This window comes from Mustelus asterias, chromosome 12, assembly GCF_964213995.1.
Source record: "Mustelus asterias chromosome 12, sMusAst1.hap1.1, whole genome shotgun sequence".
Classification (NCBI taxonomy): domain Eukaryota; kingdom Metazoa; phylum Chordata; class Chondrichthyes; order Carcharhiniformes; family Triakidae; genus Mustelus; species Mustelus asterias.
The window spans coordinates 15,419,347-15,431,101 of NC_135812.1; the positions used below are offsets into that span (position 1 = coordinate 15,419,347).

The 11,755-nt window shown below is 46.2% G+C and overlaps 1 protein-coding gene across 3 annotated transcripts in view; it reads right to left on the reverse strand.

The window, feature by feature from the left end:
* Window positions 1-7,105, reverse strand: part of dusp14 (dual specificity phosphatase 14) — a 40,553-nt gene extending 33,448 nt beyond the window's left edge. The window contains exons 1-2 of one of the 3 annotated variants that reach the window (XM_078225933.1): window positions 6,902-7,045; window positions 6,283-6,465 (exon numbers count right to left, since the gene is read on the reverse strand). The gene's annotated coding sequence lies outside the window, so the exon portion shown is untranslated. The other 2 variants (XM_078225934.1, XM_078225932.1) reach the window with 2 other exon arrangements.
* Between the last annotated feature and the right edge of the window lie 4,650 nt (window positions 7,106-11,755).

Consider the following 11,755-nt stretch of genomic DNA (forward strand, 5'->3'; position numbering starts at 1 on the left):
GAGTCTCTTTAAAGGGCGGCACGGTAGCACACTGGTTAGCACTGCTGCTTCACAGCTCCAGGGACCTGGGTTCGATTCCCAGCTTGGGTCACTGTCTGTGTGGAGTTTGCACATTCTCCTCGTGTCTGCGTGGGTTTCCTCCGAGTGCTCCGGTTTCCTCCCACAGTCCAAAGATGTGCGGGTTAGGTTGATTGGCCATGCTAAAAATTGCCCTTAGTGTCCTGAGATGCGTAGGTTAGAGGGATTAGTGGGTAAAATATGTAGGGATATGGGGCTAGGGCCTGGGTGGGATTGTGGTCGGTGCAGACTCGATGGGCTGAATGGCCTCTTTCTGTACTGTAGGGTTTCTATGATTTCCTAAACATCCCTATCCCGAATAATGGCGGGGATATCATTTAAGTGCAAAAGACAAGGCTGAAACATCTGCAGTTACATTCAGTGGCTGATCCATCTCGGTCTCCTCACAAGGTCCCCAGCAGCAGTCTTCAGTTACTGCCCCACCTGCCTATTCTCAATTAGCAGCATGTCAATGGAAGGTGTCACTGTTTTCAAGTGGCACTTGCTCATCGATAACCTGTTCAGTTTGGATGAGCCCAGGGCCACTTGACTCCAATCCTTGTTACAGCCTGGAACCAAACATGGATGAAAGAGCTGAATTCCAGAGGTGAGGTGAGAGTGACCGCCTTTGACACACAGGCAGCACTTAACCAAGTGTGGGATCAAAGAACCCTAGTAAAACAGAAGTCAATGGGGAATCAGAGAAAACTTTCCTATCATCTACAAGGCACAAGTCAGGAACATGATGCAATAATTCCAATTCAAGAACACTACAATGTAAGAGACAGGAGCAGGAGTAGACCGTATGATCTATCGTTCTCTGCCATTCAGTACAAATATGGTGGAACGTTAAGCTTCAACTGTACTTTCCCACCTGCTGTCCATATTCCTCAATCCCTTAAGACACCAAAAATGTGTCATTTGCAGCCTTAAATAAAACTAACAATGACGCATCCACAATCCTCAGGGGGTAGAGAATTCCACAACCCTTTGAGTGAAGAAATTTCTTCTCCTAAGTGGTCAACCTCTTACCCTGAGACTGTGCCCCGCCGGTGAAAACAACACTCAATGTCTACCCTGTCAAGCTCCAGAGAATACAGGAGCAATTGACTCAAGTTCTCATTGTAGGACAACTAAGGACCAGTCTAGTGAAACACTGTCTGTAAATGCAAATATATCCTTCCTTAAACATAGAGACCAAAATTGCACACAGTATTCCAGCTGTAGTCTCACCAGAGCCCTGTACAATTGCAACAGGTGGTTACAGATAGACCACATCTACTGGTTCTCCCTCATCTACCCTACTAGCTACACCCTCAAAAAGAACAATAAATTTGTCAGACACAATTTCACTTTCATAAAACAATGCTGACTTGTCTGATCATGCTGTGATTTTCTAAAGGCATTGTTAAGGCTTCCTTAATAACGGATTAAAGCACTTCCCTGGTGTCAGGTTAACCTGGTTTGTCCTTTCCTATTTTCGCTTTCCCTCGTTTCTTGAATAACGTTGTCACATTTTCTAATTTCCAATCGGCTGGGACCATTCCAGAATCTAGGGAATTCTGGAAGATCGTATCCAGAGCATTCACTATCTCTGCAGCAATCCCCCTTAGAACTCTAGGATATCGGCCTTCAGGTCATGGGGATTTGTTAGATTTTAGTCCTTTGAGTTTCTTCAGTAATTTTGCCCTGCAGATATTAATTTCCTCACTCTTTTTAACATATAGGTTGTCCTCTATTTCCATTTCACAACTTGCTGCTTCTACTGGGAAAAGAAACACTAAATATTTGTTTGACATCTCTGCTATTTCCTCATCCCCCCATTATAATTGTTCCTGTCTCTGTTTCTAAGGGACCAATGTTTATTCTGGCTATTCTCTTCCTTTTAAAATCTCTTGTAATCTGTTTTTCTATGTTTCTGGCTAGTTTACACTCATTCTATTTTTTTTCTTTTTATTAGCTTTTTGATAGTCTTATTGCTGCTTTTTTTAAAAAAAAATCCCAATTTTCAGACTTGCTACTATTCTCTGCAACCTTCTGAGCGCTTCTTTTATTCTAATACTGTCCTTCCCTTCTCAAGTAAGCCACAAATGGATCTTGCTGAGTTTTTGTTTTTCAATGGAATGAAAAACAAAAGGTCGTGAATGTAGCCCAATCCATCACACAAACCAGCCTCCCATCCATTGACTCTGTCTACACTTCCCGCTGCCTCGGCAAAGCAGTCAGCATAATTAAGGACCCCATGCACCCTGGACATACTCTCTTCCACCTTCTTCCTTTGGGAAAAAGATACAAAAGTCTGAGGTCACGCACCAACCAACTCAAGAACAGCTTCTTCCCCGCTGCCGTCAGATTTTTGAATGGACGTACCTTGCATTAAGTTGATCTTTCTCTACACCCTAGCTATGACTGTAACACCACATTCTGCACTGTCTCCTTCCCTTCTCTATGAACAGTATGTTTTGTTTGTATAGAGCGCAAGAAACAATACTTTTCACTGTATGTTAATACATGAGACAATAATAAATCAAATCAATGTGCCCAGGGATTAGGGCTCAGTCTAGATTACGTGATACCACTCTCTCCCATCATCATTACGTATGTAAAATAGCTTTATCTCCAGGTGGTTCGATATCACATTGCTCCAGGAAACAGGTACAATAACATTTATACAAACTCATCTTCTGCACTACACTTGGTCATTTAATTGGTGCAGATTATACAAAGGTTAAAGACCTCCACAATTATTACACTGCCTCTGTTACAACTCCATCAATTTCTTGTTTAATGCTCTGTCCAATGGTATATAACTACTGCATTGGGTGGGTGCTTATAAAACTACTCCTCTTGATATTCCTACTCTCCACCCATACCAATTCCACCTCAAGACTTTCTGAGCCAAGCTCCTACCTCAGGGCAGCATGGTGGCACAGCAGTTAGCACTGCTGCCTCACAGCGCCAGGGACCTGGGTTCAATTCTGGCCTCGGGTAACCGACTACGTGGAGTTTGCACATTCCCCCTGTGTCTGCGTGGGTTTCCTATGGGTGCTCCGGTTTCCTCCCACAGTCTAAAGATGTGCGGGTTAGTTTGATTGGCCATGCGAAATTGACCCTACTGTCAGAGGGGTTAGCAGAGTGGGATTGCGAGAATAGGGCCTGGGTGGGATTGTTGTCGGTGCAGGCTCAATGGGCCGAATGGCCTCCTCCTGCACTGGAGAGATTCTATAGATTCTCATTAATTGCCTTATGTCTACCGTTAGTGTCAGGGAGGACTCCTCCTCCTTTGCCATTCTGTCTTTTCAAACTATTCCAGGGTTCACAATATTTATTTCCCAACCTTGGTGACCATCTATGTCTCTGTAATGGTTGTTAGATCTATCTACCTAGATAATTATAGCTCTAAGACTTGAGAAACTCAACATAATCTAGCACAAAGCAGACCATTTATTGGCATCCCATCCAGGTCTTGAGGTGTTCATTCCCTCCACCACTGACGCAGTGGCAGCGGTGTCACCATCTACAAGATGCACAGCAGCCACTCACCAAGGCTCCTTGGACAGCACCTAGCAAGAAATGGCTAGCAGATGCGTGGGAACAGCACCCACCCACAAATTCCACACCAAGCCACTCGCCATCTTTGCTTGGAAATTTATCTCAGTTCCTTGATCATTGCTCAGTCGAAATCCTGGAACTCACTCCCCCAGTGTTGCAAGGGAGGATCTTCAACCCATGGACTGCAACAGTTCAAGAAGGCGGCTCACCACCATCTTCTCAAGCACCACTAGGGAAGGGCAAAAAAAGCTGACCTTGAAACCAACAAATAATCAAGGGGGAGAAAAACTCACCGAAAAAAGATCCAACCGTATTGCAAACACTGCCCAGGTAGTATTTACTTTAATTGGCCAAGAATAACTTTTATTTGGTGTGGGCCTTTTGAGATGATCATAGAATCCCTGCAATGCAGCAGGAGGCCATTCGGCCCATCAAGCCTGCAATGGCTCTCTAGCAGAGAATCTTACCCAGGCTCTCTTCCTATAACTCCACACATTCACCATGGCTAATCCCCCTAACCTACACATCTTGGGACACTAAGGGGCAATTTAGCATGGCCAATCCACCTAACCCGCACATCTTTGGATGCTGGGCGATGATACACTTTGCCACCCTCATCCACACGTTGCCACCCTCATCCACAGCACATGCTCCCAGATCACAGAATACTACAGCGCAGAAGAGGCCCTTCAGCCCATCGAGTCTGCACCAACGCATGAAATGCTCTGGCCTGCCCAACTAATCCCACTTGCCAGCATTTGGCCCATAGACTTGCATGTTATCATAGAATCCCTACAGAGCAGAAGGAGGCCATTTGGCCCATCGAGTTGCACCAACTACATTCCCACCCAGGGCGTATTTCCTGTACCCCTGCTAATCCCCATGACACTAGGGTCAATTTAGCATGGCCAATCCACCTACCCCGCACATCGTTGGACTGTGGGAGGAAACCAGAGCACTCGGAGGAAACCCACAAAGACACAGGGAGAATGTGCAATCTCCACACAGACAGTGACCCAGGGCCAGAATTGAGCCCGGGTCCCTGGCGCTGTGAGGTAGCAGTGCTAACCACTGTGCCACCGTGCCACCCCTATGATGTGTCAAGTGCTCATCCAGGTACTTTTTAAAAGGATGAGGGGCACCCTGCCTCCACCACCCTCCCGGGCAACGCATTCCAGACCGTCACCACCCTCTGGGTAAAAAGGTTTTTCATCAAATCCCCCCTAAACCTCCCACCCCTCATTTTTAACTTGTGTCCCCTCGTAACTGACCCTTCAACTAAGGGGAACAGCTGCTCCCTATCCACCCTCTCCATGCCTCTCAATCAGGTCACCCCTCAGTCTTCTCTGCTCCAACGAAAACAACCCAAGCCTATCCAACCTCTCTTTATAACTTAAATGTTCCATCCCAGGCAGTATCCTGGTGAATCTCCTCTGCACCCCCTCCAGGGAAACAACAATTTACGCGTTGCAATTTGTTGAATGGGCGGCATGGTGGCACAGTGGTTAGCACTGCTGCCTCACAGCACCAAGGACCCAGGTTCAATTTCCAGCTTGGGTCACTGTCTGTGTGGAGTTTGCACATTCTCCCAATGTCTGCGTGGGTTTCCTTCGGGTGCTCTGGTTTCCTCCCACAGTCCAAAGATGTGCGGGTTAGGTGAATTGGCCATGCTAAATTGCCTCTCAGTGTCAGGGGGACTAGCTAGGGTAAATGCATGGGGGTAGGACCTGGGTGGGATTGTGGTCGGTGCAGACTCAATGGGCCGAATGGCCTCCTTCTGTACTGTCGGGATTCTATGAGTAACAAATATACAAGAAACAACAACAGCTTCAGCCCAGGAACTGGTCGGCCTTGCTGCTGTGGGTGAAATATTCATTAACATTTACAGAGATCAACAATCTGATCAAAGTAAAGGACGGCATTTGAATTCTGCTCAGCCGGGGCCCTCCATTTTGGGTGAGTGAGGAGCTGTAGCTCCGAGTTCCCACCTAGCCACCTGCTCTCTGTCCCCCAATAGCACTTGGCTCTGTTACATATCCAGCTGCTGCTCACTGCTACATCCAGGAGATCCACTCTCCAAATTACAAGACAATACTCTGAATACTCTGAAACAGAAAGAAAGGAAACGTGTTGAAACAGCTAAAGCCCCACAAACACATACCAGTTGATCATGATGCTGCATACAAATGTTGAATCAACTGCACCGCATCGATTTGAACTGAGCACATCAAATAGACAAGCACCCCCCCTCCAGCAGTAAGATGTACCCTGGGGGAGCCTTCTAAACATCAAATAAAACACTGCCCAGTGAATCAGTGTTTGTACAATTTCTCAGTCAGGACTAATTAACCTGGGGAAAAAAAGGCCAGGTCAGTGTAAGAGTTGTATTGTAACTAACACACACACCATGTAGCTTAAACTTCATTCTTCATTCTTCTTCTTATGATTAGGTTTAATGATTTGCAAATGATAAAATAGTCAGTTGACCCTGACTCGGACCTCACACACACAAAATGTAGCTGCAATGTGTCCTGCCCAAAGCAAGCTCTCCCTTGGCAACACTTCCTCCACATAATCGCGCACACGGAATGAAAGACTGGCTTACTGCCGGAGGGGGGGATCTGGCTATTCGCCTCAGTGGGCGGGGGGATGAAGGGGGTTGATCAATAATACCTGATCGATAAGGTTGTTCATCCTCAATGATACACAGGACTCCGGCTGTGCCACCACCAGCTTGTGCAGATGACCAAGTGGAACTGCCTACGCTGTTTATTTGGTGTGGGATTGTTGCAATTTGCTGAGTAACAAATGTACAAGAAACAACAGCCTCAGCCCAGGAACGGTTCAGCCTCGCTGCTGTGGGACAAATATATATTAATATTTACAAACAATCACCACCCCCCACTCCACACACACACTCCCAAACACTGAGAGATACTGAGTGGGTTCACTAATACGGTGGAAAACCATTTGCGAGTGTCGCAGTCACACAAACACATAACCACACTGCATTTAAAAAGATTTAACTTCTAAATTCCACTTGACCAGGCACACTAACTTATTCACTTGGACTGGAGGGGAACATTTCTGTTTTTTTTATATATATATAAACACTCGATTACTATTACAAATGAGGATTCCCGTGCAATTTCTGCACCCCCTTTCCAAAATGTGCAATATCTGCAGGAAGCCATGGATTAGTGTTTCGTTATAAGGTTTAATACATTCGGACTGAGGTCCCCAGGTTTAAGCCTCCCTCCCCATCTCCCTCCCCTCTTTCTCTTGACTTTACCTTGCTGTGTTGAGGTGCCATTCTCTTCCCCCCACCCCCTTCCTTTCTTTCTTTGGACTTCAGTCTTGAAGAAGGACAGACACCCAACGCGCTGAGCTGCTGACACACACTCCGCCACTGGTTCCGAGCTGCCTCTGTCCCTGATCGCTTACCCGCAGCCTCCGGGATTATATTCACTGTCGACACTACAGCTCTGACTGGAGAGAGAGAGAGAGAAAAACACTCAGCACCACCTCCCAACCTCTTAAAGCAACATCGCCAGGCTCCAGATCCACTGAGCTGTCAATAGATTACACGATTTAAAGAGACACTACACTGAACACCTTCAAATTCTTCCACAAAAGCTTTTTTTTTCAAAAAAAAAAGAAATAGTGGTTCCAAGATTAAGCACTAGGATTCTGTCTATCTGATGAAAAGCAAATTACTGCGGATGCTGGAATCTGAAACCAAAAGAGAAAATGCTGGAAAATCTCAGCAGGTCTGGCAGCATCTGTAAGGAGAGACAGAGAGTGGGTTAACCCTAACTCCACAGGGGGCAACAAGGGTTGGACGTGAGCTGAAGGAAGTGTGGCAGAGCACGAAGAAAAGGGGACATGTCCTCTCTCTGTCTGACCCCAAAAACCAAATCCGAACCCTAACCCACAAAGGGCCATCTGGAATCGAAACGTCAGCTCTTTTCTCTCCTTACAGATGCTGCCAGACCTGCTGAGATTTTCCAGCGTTTTCTCCTTTGGTTTCTGTTAATCTGAAATGCACTTTAAAAGTTATTCTGATTCAACATGGTACCGAGGTACCAATCCATAACTAATGGATGGGCAGCACAGTGGCACAGTGGTTAGCACTGCTGTCTTATTTGGATTAAAGTTTTTAAAGTCTATTTATTAGTGTCACAAGTAGGCTTACATTAACACTGCAATGAAGTTACTGTGAAAATCCTCTAGTTGCCACACTCTGGTGCCTGTTCGGGTACACGGAGGGAGAATTTAGCACGGCAATGCTAACCAACACATCTTTCAGACTGTGGGAAGAAACTGGAGCACCCGGAGGAAACCCACGCAGACACGGGGAGAACGTACAGGCTCCGCACAGACAGTGACCCAAGCCGGGAATCAAACTCGGGTCCTCTGGTGCTGTGAGGCAGCAGTGCTAATCACTGTGCTACATTGTCTGTGTGGAGTTTGCACATTCTCCCCGTGTCTGCATGGATTTCCTCCGGGTGCTCCGGTTTCCTCCCACAGTTCAAAGATGGGCAGGTTAGATGGATTGGCCATGCTAAATTGGCCCTTAGTGTCAGGGGGATTAGCAGGGAAAATATGTGAGGTAGGGCCTGAGTGGGTGCAGACTCGATGGGCTGAATGACCGTAGGGATTCTACGATTCTAATATCCAAATATAGAAATCCCTAAATCGGATCAGAAAACATGCAATTTAGTGGCATCAAGTTATGTTCGGGGATTATAATAACTCCAGGAGTCGGCTGTAAAGGAACGGTGCTTTATTGCACAAAACAAAGTAAAGCAAAAACCACAAGCCTGTGGTGAACACAAACCGGTCCCAACCGGGATGATACAACAATGGACCCACTCAGGGGCCTGCTTTATACAGGGCTCAGTATACAAGCTCCGCCTGGTGAGCTAATTACCAATCCTCAGGGAGTTCGTATTCAATGAGTCCCTACAGGGAGGTCAATCAGTGATTCCCCCATGCAAGTCCTGGGGGTTATCACAAGGATAGTAAACTGACTTCTTTCAGTTCCAGTTACCCTTTATACTGATAAAGATAGGCCTATTGTCCAAGCAAACAAGGTTTCTTTATGACCTTTATGCAGGTAAGTCTGTGTGGAGTTTGCATGTTCGCCCCATGTCTGCGTGGGTTTCCTCTGAGTGCTCCACTTTCCTCCCACAGTCCAAAGATGTGTTGGGTGGATTGCCCATGCTAAATTGCCCCTTAGTGTCCCAAGATGTGTAGGTTAAGGGTTTAGCCACAGTAAATGCGAGGGGTTATGGGGATAGAGCATGGAGTGAGGGAGGGCTATAGGCATCCCCTACAGTGCAGAAAGAGGCCATTTGGCCCATCAAGTCCATATTGCCAACAACCCCTGGCTCTATTCCTGTAACCCCACATATTTACTCCCTTATCCCCCTGGCACTAAGGGGCAATTTAGCATGGCCAATCAACCTCACCCGCACATTCTATGGTTCTATTGTAAGGGACCTATTGAGAATCATGAGTTGCGTTTTGACTTTTTGGTTTGTCCTGTACAGAAAGGCCATGAGTACAGTTCACACTTTTCAGCCTGTTCTCAGAATTCCCATCCCTGGACAATTCCTGATTGAAACACCACAGCAAGGATTTCTGGTAGGCCCCAGGCTGATGTCGAACTACTTTTAGCTCTGGCCAATCCTTGGCTGGCGATTGCCCTTTCCAAAATGACATCCTTCACAACGATATGACTTGCTGTGACGCTAGCATTATTTTAACGAGCCTGACTCAGAGGCCCCAAGATATGCATTGATGGAGTGGAGTATTTTCGGGATAGAACTCAGTTACTTGCTTCGAGACAGTAAATGGGGCATCACCGGGTCTGTCTATACTCTACAAAACTCCCTTGACCTCAAAGGGTGGTGAGGGCCCACAGCAAATTGTGCCGTAATGCTGCCTTTGTTGTCTGCGGCCCTCAATGTGCACTCAGGTGGTTCTGTTTCAATTAGTTTGCTTGAAAATATTGAGGTTATTGATTTGATTTATTATTGTCACGTGTTAAAATACAGAGAAAAATATTGTTTCTTGCGCGCTATACAGACAAAACATACTGTTCATAGAGAAGGGAAGGAGGTGGTGCAGGATGTAGTGTTACAGTCATAGCTAGGGTGTAGAGAAAGATCATAAGGTAGGCCCATTCAAAAGTCTGATGACTGCAGGAAAGAAGCTGTTCTTGAGTCAGTCGGTACATGACCTCAGACTTTTTCCCGATGGAAGAGAGAATGTCTGGGGTGCGTGGGGTCCTTAATTATGCTGGCTGCTTTGCCGAGGCAGCGGGAAGTGTAGACAGAGTCAATGGATGGGAGGCTGGTTTGAGTGATGGACTGGACTTCCTTCACGACCCTGTGTGGTTTCTTGCGGTCTTGGGCAGAGCAGGAGCCATACCAAGCTGTGATACAACCAGAAAGAATGCTTTCTATGGTGCATCTGTAAACGTTGGTGAGAGTCGTAGCTGACATGCCAACGTTTTTTAGCCTCCTGAGAAAGTAGAGGCGTTAATAGGCTTTCTTAACTATAGTGTCGGCATGGGGGGGCCAGGACTGGTTGTTGGTGATCTGGACACCTAGAAACTTGAAGCTCTTGACCCTTTCAACCTCATCCCCGTTGATGTAGACAGGGGTATGTCCTCCGCTGCGCTTCCTTTCTGAGTTCCTTTCTGATTTAACTCAGGACCTGGAGGGAGGGGGAGAGAAACTAAAGAAAGGGCACATCATATTCAATATTCTGAAATAATTTTGAAATAATTACCAATCCCAATTATCATGAAGTTTGGATATATCTATCCCCTGCAAGCGTTGTGAGGGATGGGAGTCAACATGTATCACAGACCTATTGGAGTTGTCTACCTTCTCAGTTTCCAGAATGTTTCTTCCCATTTGTTTTGTGAACTTCCATAAACTTGTTGTGTTATCGGAAACAACTGGAATTTGCTACTCAAGCCAACAAATAGATAAACCTGAGGAATGATAGTCCTCACACACAATCTATTCACATTATATTCATTGATTGTTTTCTATATCCGACCACCACCCTGGACCTTGGTTCCGACCGCCACCTCGGACATTGGTTCCGACCGCCACCCCGGACCTGTAGATGAGATATCGATATAGAAACTAGCATGTTTCCTGTTGGAGGTACAAAGTCTGCACCTTAAGTGAAATAGTCAATGCTTGCTTGAGGGTGAATGACACACTTCAGAAACGTCTCCAAATGAAAAATGATGCATTAAGTAAAACTTATCCACTGGCAATTGGAACAGCTTCAATCTGTTACTGGAACAGTCCAGATAATTATGAAATATGTAACCTTGATATGGAATCATAGAATCCTTACAGTGCAGAAAGAGGACATTCGGCCTGTTGAGTCTGTACTGACAACAATTCCACCCGGGCCCTATCCCCATTACCCCATGTATTTACCCACCAATCCCCCTGACATTAAGGCACGATTTAGCATGGACAATCCAACTAACCCGCACATCTTTGGACTGTGGGAGGAAACTGGAGCACCCGGAAGAAATCCATGCAGACACGGAGAGAACGTGCAAACTCCACACAGACAGTGACCTGAGGCCGGAATTGAACCCGGGTCCCTGATGCTGTGAGGCAGCAGTGCTAACCACTGTGCCACCGTGTCGCCCCACCCTGATTGGATGGAGAAAGTTAAATAGGCACTAAATTACAAAACACAGTTACTATAATCATACCTGATGATGCCATTGAGGTGGGACCACAATGTATTAGGCAGGAAATGCTGCTGTGTATGAATTCCAGTTCTGATGTTGAAACCTCCAGATGACGACACTACAATTCCCCTTCTGAACAGTTATTTAGACAACAGGTTGCACTAATCTGCTCATCTTCCAGCACTGAAATTCTCATCTCAACATCTACGTCTCTGGAAATCTCTACCTACAGGATGCTGGAAGCAGAGGCGAGCAACTCTTTAAAAGGAACATAGATGGGTTCTTCATAGAATCCCTACAGCGCAGAATGAGGCCATTCGGCCCATCGAGTCTGCACCAACTACAATCCCACCTAGGCCCTATCCCCATAACCCCATGCATTTACCCTAGCTAGTCCCCCTGATACAA